The sequence below is a fragment of the Hyaena hyaena genome, unplaced genomic scaffold (genome assembly GCF_003009895.1).
Source record: "Hyaena hyaena isolate Hyena2069 unplaced genomic scaffold, ASM300989v1 scaffold_63, whole genome shotgun sequence".
Classification (NCBI taxonomy): domain Eukaryota; kingdom Metazoa; phylum Chordata; class Mammalia; order Carnivora; family Hyaenidae; genus Hyaena; species Hyaena hyaena.
Genome location: NW_024080695.1, coordinates 2,214,693 through 2,227,078, shown reverse-complemented (window position 1 = coordinate 2,227,078; position 12,386 = coordinate 2,214,693).

Below are 12,386 nucleotides of genomic sequence, written 5' to 3'. Positions count from 1 at the left end.
GTGACTAACAGGAGAGTATCCTGGTGGGCCTGACCTAACCAGGCGATCCCTTTAAAAGAAGGTCCAGCCTTCCCTGCAGGGGGAGATCTGAAGCTGCAGAGAGACTGACTCCCTTATGGCTTTGAGCAAGCAAACTGCCACGGTGTGAACTTCCTATAGACGGGCCATGTTTCAAGGAGCTCAGGGGTCCCCTGTTACTGCCCTCAAGAGCACGGGGACCTCACTCCTGCGTCCCCAAGGGACAGAGTTCTGCCATCAACCCCGTGCTTTGGGAGGGGACCCCAATTCTCAGCTCAAATCACAGCCCCCGCTGACACCTTGACCGTGGCCGGCAGAGACCCTGAGCAGAGAGCCATGCCCATTCCTGACCCCCGGAAAGCACAAGGTAGCAAATGCGTGTTGCTTTCAGCCGGTAAGTTCGTGATAATTTGTTACGAAGTTCAGATACCACACACGCGGCCAAAGGCCAGGAGCCGCACCTCGCAGGAGCCGCGTTCAGCACACTGCTGGCTGCCGGCCCCAGCACCTGTGCGCCTGCCCGTCCATGCTCTCTGGGCTCCCCTAGGCCATGTGCGAGGCCTGGAGGCCTGGCCCCCGCCCCTACAAGTAAGGAAGGGGAGAGGAGGGAGGGCCTGGTGTTGGCTTGGCTGCGGGGCCCGGACTGTCTAGGCCCGCGGGTCTCCCTTCACCGAGCAGAGGGGGGCTGCCCCTGGACACAGGGCACCTCTGTCCCCCAGCTGTGAGCGCGGCCCTCGTCCACCCTCGGCCGTGCTCCCCAGCCCGCCCTCACCTCCAGCCAGAACCGAAAGCAGTTCATTCACAGCCCCTGTGGCTTCGGGCTGGGTTCGCACGCATCCCAAGGAAGAGGGAACGCGGGCCCGGGGAGCCTCCGGGAAACAGGGGCGTCCCCCCCAGAACACGCGGGGTGGGCTCTGCGTCTGTGACGGCTCTGGTGCGCCGGTCTGCAGGGTGGGGGAACCCCCCTGGGGACCCATCAATTTGGGGAAGTGGTGAGGCCAGGGGAGGGCAGGGCGGGGCTTTCAGAGACGTGCAGGGGAGGGAGACAAGCTGGCTCAGGCGCCAGAAGACGGCCCGCCCGGGGGCCCGGACAGGCGGGGGCAGGCCCCTCTCCTCACGCTCTAGGCCGCCCCCCACCCCGGGCGCAGCCCCTGTGCGCATGCAGCCCTGAGCCCGTCCTTCCCTGGGCTCGAGCCCCGCGGGCCAGCAGGGAGGACCCGGCACAGCGTGCTCACGGCCAGTGTGCCCGACTTCCCGGTCCAGCACCACACACACCCCCGCCCCGTTCCTGACTCAGCCTGGATCCTGGAGCCCAGCGCGAGGCTGGGGGGCCCTGACCAAAGGGACATCTGCTTCCCAGGACGCGGCCCAGAGGGTCCTGCCTGGGCGGGGCCGCCCCCCAGCTCTGCCCGGCCCTGGGGGACAGTCCTCCCTGTGCAGGAAGGGACCTGCTTGGGAAGCCAGAGCTCAGTGGAGCCAGAGCTCATCGAGCTGCACCCCAATCTCAGCCAGCACCGCGGGGCGGGCCCACAGGGGACCCCAGAGCCACTCAGGGGCTGCAGAGGCATTCGGGGTCCTCCTCCAGGCCCCGCCGGGGACAGACGCCCTCAGCAAGGGAGACCCGGCCAGCTGACCAGGCTTTCTACCCACAGTGGAGCCCGAACGGGTTCCGTGTGAGTCCACGGGGCCTGGTGGTGCCGCCACTTCTCGTCCACGTGATCTCAAAGGTCACGGAAAACCATCCAACCAAGGAGAAGAAAGAAGCGGGGGCGCCGGGCGGCTCAGTCGGTTAAGGGCCCAGCTCTTGACTTCGGCTCATGGTGATCTCATTGCTCGTGAGTCTGCGCCCCACACCGGGCTCTGTGCTGTCGGCGCGGAGCCTGCTTCAGACCCTCCGTCCCCCTCTCTCGCTCCTCCCCCATTTCCACTGTCTCTAAAAAATAAACTGTTTGAAAATTTTTAATGGTTTTATTTATTTTGTAAGAGAGAGCGAGAGACAGAGCATGCATGGGGGAGGGGCAGAGAGAGAGGCAGACACAGAATCCAAAGCAGGTTCCAGGCTCTGAGCTGTCAGCACAAAGCCCGACGTGGGGCTCGAACCCACAAACTGTGAGATCATGACCTGAGCCAAAGCCAGACGCTCAGCCAACTGAGCCACCCAGGCGCCCCAAATTGTTTTAAATAAGGAGACAAAAATGGCCGCAGCCGAATTACAGCAGCGGAACACACAACGACCAGGCGTGTGCGGAACTGCGGCCCCACCAGCCGTCGGGAGGCTGCGGGTGCAGCCACGGTGAGGCGCCAGCTCACGTGCACGGGAGGCGTTGGCGGTGACACGACACAGGGCCCCGTGTGCTGCTGAGACAGAACTGGCACCACATCAGAGAGCAGCTTCTAGAAAACCCGGGAGGGAAGCGCACGCATGGTCCACGGCGAGCCTCGTGCAGGCGCCCCGGGGGCGTCCAGTGTCGCCCCAAAGCTCCCTTTGTGTCGGCAGGTGTGAGAAGGCCGGTGGATACCGGCGTCCCCTCCCCTCCCGAACGGCTCCGGCCGGTGGTCGTTAGTGCGCAGGACGCAGGCACAGGCCTGGGGGCTCGCCTCTTACCGCGGGCGGGGAGCCCCAGCCCCTCGCGTGACCCACCCGGCGTCCTGGGGGACGCGAGGCCGCTGGCAGGAGAACCGAGGCGCCCTCGACGCCCGCCACCCCGGTCAGTGGGGCCGTCCTGGGCCACGCAGCTGCTCAGCCACCAGCCGGGCGCCCGCACACAAGACAGCTGGGTGGCCGTCCACCAAACTGGCCCAGCGACTCGCGAGCTCCACCGAACGGCTGTTGTTTAGACCCACTAAGTGCTGGGACGGCTTGCTGTGCAGCCAAAGCTGACGGATGCGATGAAAACCCGAAAAGCCAGACAAGTGCGAGTCCTGGGAACCTCCCCGATCTTCGCCCCTCGCCGTGTGTGCTGACGCTCTGCCTCCCCCGCCCCCCAGAAGGACGCAGGTCGGGCCCACCGGCTAATCCGGGATAACCCCCCTCCTCGTATCCTTAATGTAAAGTCCTGTTCTGCCATATGAGGTCACATTCACAGGACCCCACGTTAGGGCGCGGACATTTCTGGGGGGATCGTCTTCCTGCCGCTCACACCTGTCGAGGGCCATTCAACCTCCCTCCGTTGCCCTATGGGGGCAGTGTGGGGGGCCGCGGGTGCAATTTTAGGTAGACACCCACCAAACACTAGAGGGAGGCAGGCAGGGGCCGCGGTCCCCTCCACACCAGCAGCCTGAGTCCCCCGGAGGGAGGGGCGGGGGGGGTGTCCTGGAGCCTGGGAAGGAGACCAGAAACCGGCTTCCTGGGAGTGGCCGGTCCCTGGGAAGGCTGGTCCGTGCGGCGCTGGCCCTGTGGGAGGCAGGAGCCCAGAAGCCTGGAAGCTGGCGGCTTCCTCTGGGAAAGTTCAGGGCCCCCACTGCGTGTGTGATCGCTTCTCCCCCTGAGGGCTCCTTTGTTCTGGGTCTGGGGTCTGGGTTCTGAGAGCTGGGTTTCCTTTCCTTTGGGAGGGGTGAGGGAGGGAGGGAATGAGTAGAGCTGGGGTTCCCGCCCAGGTCCTCTGGCCCCCCTGCCTTCCTCGAGGGCACTGACCTTAACCACCAATGCAGGAATGAGCATTCCTGAGAAACGCCTCTGTCAAAGGGACAGACGGACCCACAGACAGGGACCGTCAGGGGCGTCTGGAGTGAGTGACCCTTCCATAGGCAAAGGCATCAGAGTTCCCTGAACGCCGGCCTGTCTGGCACTTCTGACCATCCCACCAGGCACTTGGGGGACCTGGGGACACAATGAGTTGTCTCCAAAGCCACATAGCCCAGAAGGGTCAGAGCTCACGGTCGTGGGGGTCAGTGTGTTGGGCTCTTGGTTTCCGAATCTGCAAAGTGGAGGTGGTGATGTCGCTTCATGCGAGCATGTTTCTAAGGTACGAGCGCTCCGTAAATGGTGCTGTTTTCTTTATGCTGGAAAAAGTCTCAACAGGGATGACCTACATGCACCTCCTCTGCCTGGTGGGCTCCTACTCACCCGTCAGAACCCACTGCGAAGGGCCCCTTCTGGAAAGCCTTTCCTGGTTGGTGCCGCCTGTTTACCCGCTGGGCTGCTCCTGCTCACTGTGAGCCTGCAGCGGGTCCCTCCCAGCACCTGTGCAGTGACCGTGACCCGTGATAGCTCGGAAGGTCAGCAGGTGTTGAGCAGCTGCTTTGCTTACTCACTAATGGCGTGTTTCCTTCAGGTTCGTGAGGGCCCTGGGCCTGCAGCCGGGGACAAAATCGGCACTGGGATTGGGGGTCGGGACATTAATGGCAAGTACTAATTGCCAACAGGCTGAAAATGTAGCTCGGGACTCCAGGAGCCTGGAAAAAGCCTGGGGACAGGGAATGGGTTGAATGGTGTCCCCCAAATCATGTCCACCTGGAGCGTCAGAATGTGACCTTATTGGAAACAAGGTCCTTGCAGATGGAATTGGTTAACGAGGTGAGTCCTCCTGGGTTATCCAGAGGCCCCCCATGCAACGACTGGTCCACATGGAGCAAGTAGGGAGAGATGACTGTTCCCCAGGCTGTGGGGGAACCAAGAGTCTGGAATCGAGGTGTGCCTGGTCAGGGTTGGAACTCAGGTGTGTGTGTGTGTGTGTGTGTGTGTTGACTGCCCCTCGAACCCCGACACCTTCTGGCTCAAACCCCAGCCTCACCACCACCGTGGGCGCCCAGCCCTGCGCCCCTGCACAGAGTCACGGTCGCCTACAGAGGCAGGACCCAGGAGGGCACTCTGACCTGACCCCAGGCTGAAGGGGCACCTGTGAGGTAGGCAACAGGGGGTGGGTCCCCCAGGTTCTCATCTATGAAATGATGAGAGCACCACGGAGGGGACCTGTTTCAGAGCCCACAGGAGGCCAGTGGGCTGAACTGCACATGGGTGAGACCTTCACCCAGACCCCACCCTGCTCACAGAGCTCGTGCGGGGGGCGGGGCCGGGGCGGGGCAGGGGTGGGACCAGGGTGGGTCAGAGGCGGGGCTGGAGCGGGTCTGGGTGGAGGGTGGGGGCGCGGGGGCTGGGCGGGGCCAGGTGGGGCCGGGACGAGGCCAGGGCTGGGCGGGGCCGGGGCTGGGCGGGGCCGGCCAGGTCTGTAGCGGGTGTGGGCGGGGCCGGGACGAGGCCAGGGCTGGGCGGGGCCTGGGCTGGGCGAGGCTCGGCGGGGCGGGGCCGGGGTGGGACTGGGCGGGTCCGGGCCAGGTCTGGAGTGGGGCTGGGCGGGGCCGGGCGGGGCTTGGCGGGGCCGGGGCGGGGCCGGGGTGGGACTGGGCGGGTCGGGGCCAGGTCTGGAGCGGGGCTGGGCGGGGCCGGGAGGAGGCCAGGGCTGGGCGGGGGCGGGGCCTGGGCTGGGTGGAGCCAGGGCTGGGCGGGGCTGGGCGGGGCCGGGTGGGGCCGGGACGAGGCCAGGGCGGGGCGGGGCCAGGGCTGGGCGGGGCCTGGGCTGGGCGAGGCTCGGCGGGGCGGGGCCGGGGTGGGACTGGGCGGGTCCGGGCCAGGTCTGGAGCGGGGCTGGGCGGGGCCGGGCGGGGCTCGGCGGGGCCGGGGCGGGGCCGGGGTGGGACTGGGCGGGGCCGGGCCAGGTCTGGAGCGGGGCTGGGCGGGGCCGGGAGGAGGCCAGGGCGGGGCGGGGCCGGGGCTGGGCAGGGCCGGGCCGGGCCGGGGTGGGCTCTCCTGCAGAACCACCTCCTAAAGAAGCCAGGACAGGTGCCCACAGACGTTCCTGGCCACGGCGCTATCAATAAATAAAAGCTCCGACGCGGATTCCATCACCCACGCGGTCCAGGTGCCCCGCGACTTTGAAAAGCCTGGTTGTGGAAAACCTTCAATGCAAGTGCGTGTGGCGACTGCGGGGTGAGTCAGACGCGCAGCGGGCACAACCCCGATGTGACTCCACCCCTCCGTGCGGCTCCTTGGAGGACACTTGTCATTGGTTTAGGGCCCGGGCAGGCCACCCAAGATGCTGTCGCAGCGAGAGGCTTCACTTAACCTCATCTGCAGGGAAATGGTTTCCGCGTCAGCTCACATGAGGTCGGGAGGTGCCCGACCTTTTTCTGTTCCATCTACTCTGGGGGCGGCTTTGAAATAATTTCTTTTTTTAATTTTTTAATGTTTGTTTATTTTTGAGAAAGGAAGAAACAGAGCATGAGCAGGGGAGGAGCAGAGAGAGACAGAAACAGATTTGGAAACAGGCTCCAGGCTCCGAGCTGTCAGCACAGAGCCCGACGTGGGGCTCGCGAACCCACGAACCGCGAGATCGTGACCTGAGCCGAAGTCGTACGCTTAGCCGACTGAGCCCCCAGGCGCCCCTGGAGTAATTTCTGCATAGTCTTTGCTACTTTCTGAATTATCCACAATGAGAATGTATAGTTTTTATTATTAGCTGCAATAAATAACAATAATGACGATAATAATAACTGGGTTGCCAAAAAATAATAGTTCTTTTTCCCAATTTGAAAGAAAGCAGGAAACAGGAAAGGAGAGACAGTTGACCAGCAGGTTGACAGCGTGGGCGGGAGCCTGGCTCTCCCCCTCCCCCTTGCCCCAGAGAGCCAGGGGCTGTGTCCCAGTCAGGGTGACATCATCACACAGGTACGTCCCCAATGTGGGGGACAGGGCCGGGGGTCCTGTGTCCCCGGGCTGATGGGCACAGGGACGGGGTGATGAGGCCACTGGGGAGCAGCAGACAGCAGCCGTGGCCGCACCGTCTGCACAGCACCACGCGGCCCTTGCCGGGCACTCGGGGCCTCCCCGGCGAGCTCGGCACCTCCACCTCTACCTTACGGGTGAGGAAATGGCACCTCAGGCAGCGGGATCGTTTGCTCGAGGCTCCCAGCTGGGGAGTAGCGGGTGCGACTCGGACGGGCAGAGTGGGGCCCAGGACACCATCCAGCCCCGACTTGGGCAGTGTCTGTCCCGCTGTATGCAGTGGCGCTCACTCAGCGTTCCTGGGCCCTGGCTCCTTGTCTACGTGGTTCTGTGTGGCCAGCTTTCAGTCCCCAGGAGGAGGGAGGTGACTGGAGGGCAGGCTGGGAGGTGGCAGTGCTCTGCGTCCAGGAGCCCCTGCCCCGCGGTACTGCTCACTAGCTCCGTGATTTGGGCACGTTTCATGCTCTCCGTGGGCCTCAGTTTCCACATCTGTACGCTAGAGGCGGAAGCTTCTCGGCCGGCCGCGCTCTGCTCCTCTGCAGAGACAGATGGGAAAGTAAGTGCTCTCCCCTGAGGCTTGTCGCCAACCTGGCCTTCCGCCTTCCCGGAGCCGGAGGCCAGTCCTGCGGTCTGAGCATCCCAGCCCCCCGCCAGCGACCAGCTGGAGGCCGCCGGCTCCCTCCGGAAACAGTCCTGGGACCGCACATCTGGGAAGGGCCCCGGGGACCAGGACAGCCTGCGGGACAGGACAGCGACTGGCGTGAGACAGAGCAATGCTCACACGTGCACACACAGTGCTCACACGCACAGACGGGCACGCATCGCACACCGGGACACAGCAGTGTGCCCACGCCACGTAAACACCGGCCCACACTGCTTACACTCGCACAATGTGCACACAGCGTGCATACGTGCACATTCACGCCTACATCGCATGTGCACACATGCGTGCACACACACGAACCTTGCTCCTGAACTGCTGCTGCTGGTCACCAGGCCGGGAGGGGCGGCTGGCGGTAGAACAGCCCCAGGTGGCCGCGTTCATGGAAATGTGGGCTTATGACACCCTCCTTCCGGTGGGTTCCGCAGCTGCGGATGAACGCAGAAGGCGGCTCTGGGCACCTGGTGAGGTTGAGACCCTCCTGGTGCGTCACCACTCGGGACAGAGCTGCGTGCTGGGGAGCAGGGACCCCAGGGAGCACCCGGGACACCGGGCGCGGGCCAGAAGTGCTGGCGCCAGCCTCCCCTGGGCACTGGCCAGCCGGTGACCCCAGAATCGGCATTTTCCTCGGCCGTTGCCTCTTCCCTCTGTTGTCTGTGCCCTTGACACACGAGGGGTTGCGTTTTGACAAAGCCTGGTGCCCTTGGTGTCCTACAAGACACCATCGCCAAATCCATCATCGTGAAGCTTTTCGCTAATTTTTCTACCAAGAGTTTTATTGTCTTACTGTTACATTTGGGTCTTTGATCCCCGTTGAGTTAATGTTTGCATATGGTGTGAGGTAGGGGTCCACCTTCATTCCTTTGCATAAGGGTGAAAAAAGGATTTTTAAACTTATTTGATAAGTTTATTTATTTTGAGAGACACAGGATGAGCAGGGGAGGGTGAGAGGGTGAGAGAGAGAGAGAGAGAGAGAGAGAGAGAGACAGCGTGAGCAGGGGAGGGTCAGAGAGAGAGGGAGATACAGACTCTGAAACAGGCTCCAGGTTCTGAGCTGTCAGCACAGAGCCCGACGCGGGGCTCGAACCCACGAACTGCGAGATCATGACCTAAGCGAAAGTCGGACGCTTAACCGACAAAGCCACCCAAGCGCCCCAAGAAGGATTTGTTAAAGGGAAATTTTAAATATAGATGCTGACTACAGAAGCAGTTGATAAACATTTCTTGTATAGAAAAGAACTAAAAAAGCACATTCAAACCACAGACAATCCCCTGAGAAGTGACAACCTCAAACATTTCCTCTTGGAAAAGACTCTGTGTGTGTGTGTGTGTGTGTGTGTGTGTGTGTGTGTGTGTGTGTGATAACGGTGCAGTCATATCACACGCAGCATTTCCAAATCTGCCCCTCTTCCCACAGTGTCTGGCGGGGGCCTCCTCGCGTCTCCCGAGCCCCGTGTCCTGCACACCCCGCTCTCGTCCCCACGACTCCCCCTGCTGCCCTCCACACCAGCCCCTGCCTGCACTTTGACATCAGCTGGTGTTTCGGGCTGAGCCCGCTATGGGTTTACTCTTCTCTGTTGTCCCTCTGCTCCTCTTCAGAGCAAACCTGCAGCTCAGCCTGTCCCTTCTCTCTGCCCCCTCGGCCTCCCTCCCGGCTCTCGGACCCCCAACATCGCTGTCCGGCCAGCGTCCGGCGACCAGGCCTCCTCCAAGCGGCCCCCGCACAGCTGTTCTTCCGCAGGACACACTCCTGTCCCTGGACCCCGGGCCCGCGCCCTCCTGCTCCCCCAGCCACCTCGTCCGTCCCCTCTGCGTCCACCCCCCTCTTCCCTTGCCGAGGGGCTGAGGTGTGTCCTCAAAACCCATCTGTGAACGTCCCACCGTCAGGACCTCAGATGGGACCGTGTGTGGAGATGCGGCCTTCCGGGGGGCGATCAGCGTAAAACGAGGTCAGTAGGGCGGACCCTGATCTCGCACGACAGGTGCTCTTACAGGAGATTAGGGCGGGGACACACGGAGACGACCACGTGTGGACGCAGGGAGACACCCCCACGCTTGGATCCCTGACTCCCGCCCCCGCCTGTGCCGCCTTGTACACGGCCGGGTGGACCTGCCCCATCGACCTCTGGCAGCAGAGGCCCTGACGTGAGCCACGGCTCCCTCTCTTCTCCATCTACACCGCCTCCCCGGGCGAGCTGCGCCCTTGTGGATCCGAACACCACCCCTGTGCCCAGGACTCACGGGCACACGCCCTGCTCCCACATCTCCCCTCGGCCCAGGCCCTCCTGCCCCCGCCCCGCCTGGATGCCAGCACACTTCCGGAGCCGGAGGCCTGAGCGTCACACCCGACCCCCAACACGGCCCTCCCGCGTCCTCTCGGTCACGGCTGCTCAAGCCTCCCAGGCCCTTGGCACAGAGTCACGGCCAGCCTGGGCTCCCTGCATTGCCTGCTGGCTCACGGCTTCAGAGCCGACCCCGAGCCCCGCCCCCTGAGCCCCCGCGCCAGCCCTGCCACCCTGCCCCTAAGTGGCCCCTTGGCCTCTGCCTCATCCTCCTATGCAGAAGCCAGACGGATCCCTCCACACAAGTCAGACAACGTCAGGCCCCTGCTCAGACCCCTCGGAGGCCCCCAACTCTCTCGGAGCCAGACTCGCCATCTGTGTGATGGCCCTGAAGCCTGTGACCTGACCACCTTCCTTCACCCGTCCCGTTCCGGTAGCTACCCCCTTGCTTGCTGGGTTCCGGAGCACTCCAAATAGCCCTCTGCCTCAGGGCCTTTGCACAGGCCCTCGCTGCTGCCTGGAGCCCTCCTCTCCACGAACCCACAGGATTCCCCTTCCTTCACCTCCTTCACGTCAAGGCTGAAGGTCCGTTTCCCAGTGAGGCCTTCCTGGCTGTCTCAGCATAAGAACAATCCCCGCACAGCCCCCTCCCCCCTCAGCCGGCTTCTGTTTCCCAGAGCTCACGCTGCCAGACGCCTGTTACACTTGCCCATTCTCTGCCACTTCCGTTTGATGTCAGCCCCGCACGGCAGGGACTTCGTCCACTGACCGGAGGCTGCAACTGCCCCCTGTCGTGTCTGCAATGCTTACTATTTACTGAATGAAGAATGATACACCTTTGCCTTTGGAACCAAATTTGACACTTGTTATTTTGTAACTACTGTATAATTACTTAGCCTGACTGTGGTTTAACCACCTTCTGAGGCTGCTTCCCCACGTCTGTGCCACAACCGGCCACCTGTTAAACGGATGGCCTGAATCACCTCTGAGGCAATAGTTCATCTCAAGATGGTCTTTCCCAGGGAGACTGGGTGGACGTGCATTCCCCCCAGCTCTCATCGCAGAGATCTAAACACACCTGTTCCTTTTCTTCACAAACTATGAGGAACTTGACTGGAAAGAAATTTGGGTGGAGGTGGTGCTTTTCCTTCAAAGTTCTACACACTGCCCCATTGCCTCTTGAGATTTAGAACCACAGAGCCTGGTGTGCAGAGCCCCGGTGTGCAGAGCCCAGGTGTGGAGAGCCTGATGTGCAGAGCTCTGGTGTGCAGAGCCCCGGTGTGCAGAGCCTGATATGCAGAGCCCTGGTGTGCAGAGCCCAGGTGTGGAGAGCCTGATGTGCAGAGCCCTGGTGTGCAGAGCCCCGGTGTGCAGAGCCTGATATGCAGAGCCCTGGTGTGCAGAGCCCCGGTGTGCAGAGCCCCGGTGTGTAGAGCCCCGGTGTGCAGAGCCCAGGTGTGGAGAGCCTAATGTGCAGAGCCCCGGTGTGCAGAGCCCAGGTGTGCAGAGCCCCGGTGTGCAGAGCCTGATATGCAGAGCCCAGGTGTGCAGAGCCCCGGTGTGCAGAGCCCCGGTGTGCAGAGCCCGGTGTGCAGAGCCTGATATGCAGAGCCCCCGTGTGCAGAGCCCGGTGTGCAGAGCCCCGGTGTGCAGAGCCCGGTGTGCAGAGCCCCAGTATGTAGAGCCTGGGGACCGGTGGGAGCTGTCTCCCTTGAGGCCACATGAAAGCCGAGACTGAAGCCCAGGGTGCAGGGTCTGTGTTGTGTCCTCGCACCCGCAGGAGTGGGTGGCCATCACCAAGATGAGCACATGCAGCAGGAGCGGGCGGGGACTCTCACCTCCCTCCTGACGCGTAATCACCACTTCTGTTCATGTGTCTGTGGTAAGAACCGTTACGAGCTACTCTCTGCAATGTCTGAGCGCACAGTGCAGCGTTGCTGTCTGCGGCCACGGCGCCGTGGGGTGGGTCCCCCGCACACTCACCTGCCAGCTGAAGTTCATGTCCCTGGACCAGCATCTCCCCGCCCCTGGCAGTGCCGGCAGCGTCCGCTCTGGCCTCCGTAGGCCCTCGGGCGAGCACCGCCACGTACTGTCTTTCTCCGTCTGACTCGGCTTCGTGCCCCAGGTCCATCCGTGTCGTCACAAGTGCGTCCCTCGGATCGTACGCACACGCCACATCTTCCTCGTCCACTCGTCCCTTGGTGGACACCTGGGTTGTTTCTGGGTCTTGGCCGTTGTGAATAACGCTGCCAGGAACGCGGGGGTGCAGAGGACTCCTCCATCTCTGGTTTGCATTTCCTTTAGATTTACACCTGGAAGGGGGGTCGCAGGGATGATTGGTTCTTAACTTTTTGAGGCAGCTCCACACTGTTCTCCCGGGCGGCTGCACCCGTCTGCATTCCTGCCAGCAGCGCGGGGGGGTCCTCGTTCCGTGCGTCCTCGCCTACGTGCTCATGTTGTTTCCTGAGCCGTCGACTGAGGCCATCCTGACAGCTGAGAGGTGGCATCTCACTGAGTTTCGATTTGAGTTTTCTGATGAATAATGATGGTGAGCGTCTTTCAGGGGCCTGTTGGTCATTTGTGTCTTCTTTGAATGCAGGAGATGCAGGAGGTGCAGGGGGTGCAGGGGTGCAGGGGGTGCAGGGGGTGCAGGAGGATGCAGGGGGTGCAGGGGGTGCAGGGGGATGCAGGGGGTGCAGGGGGA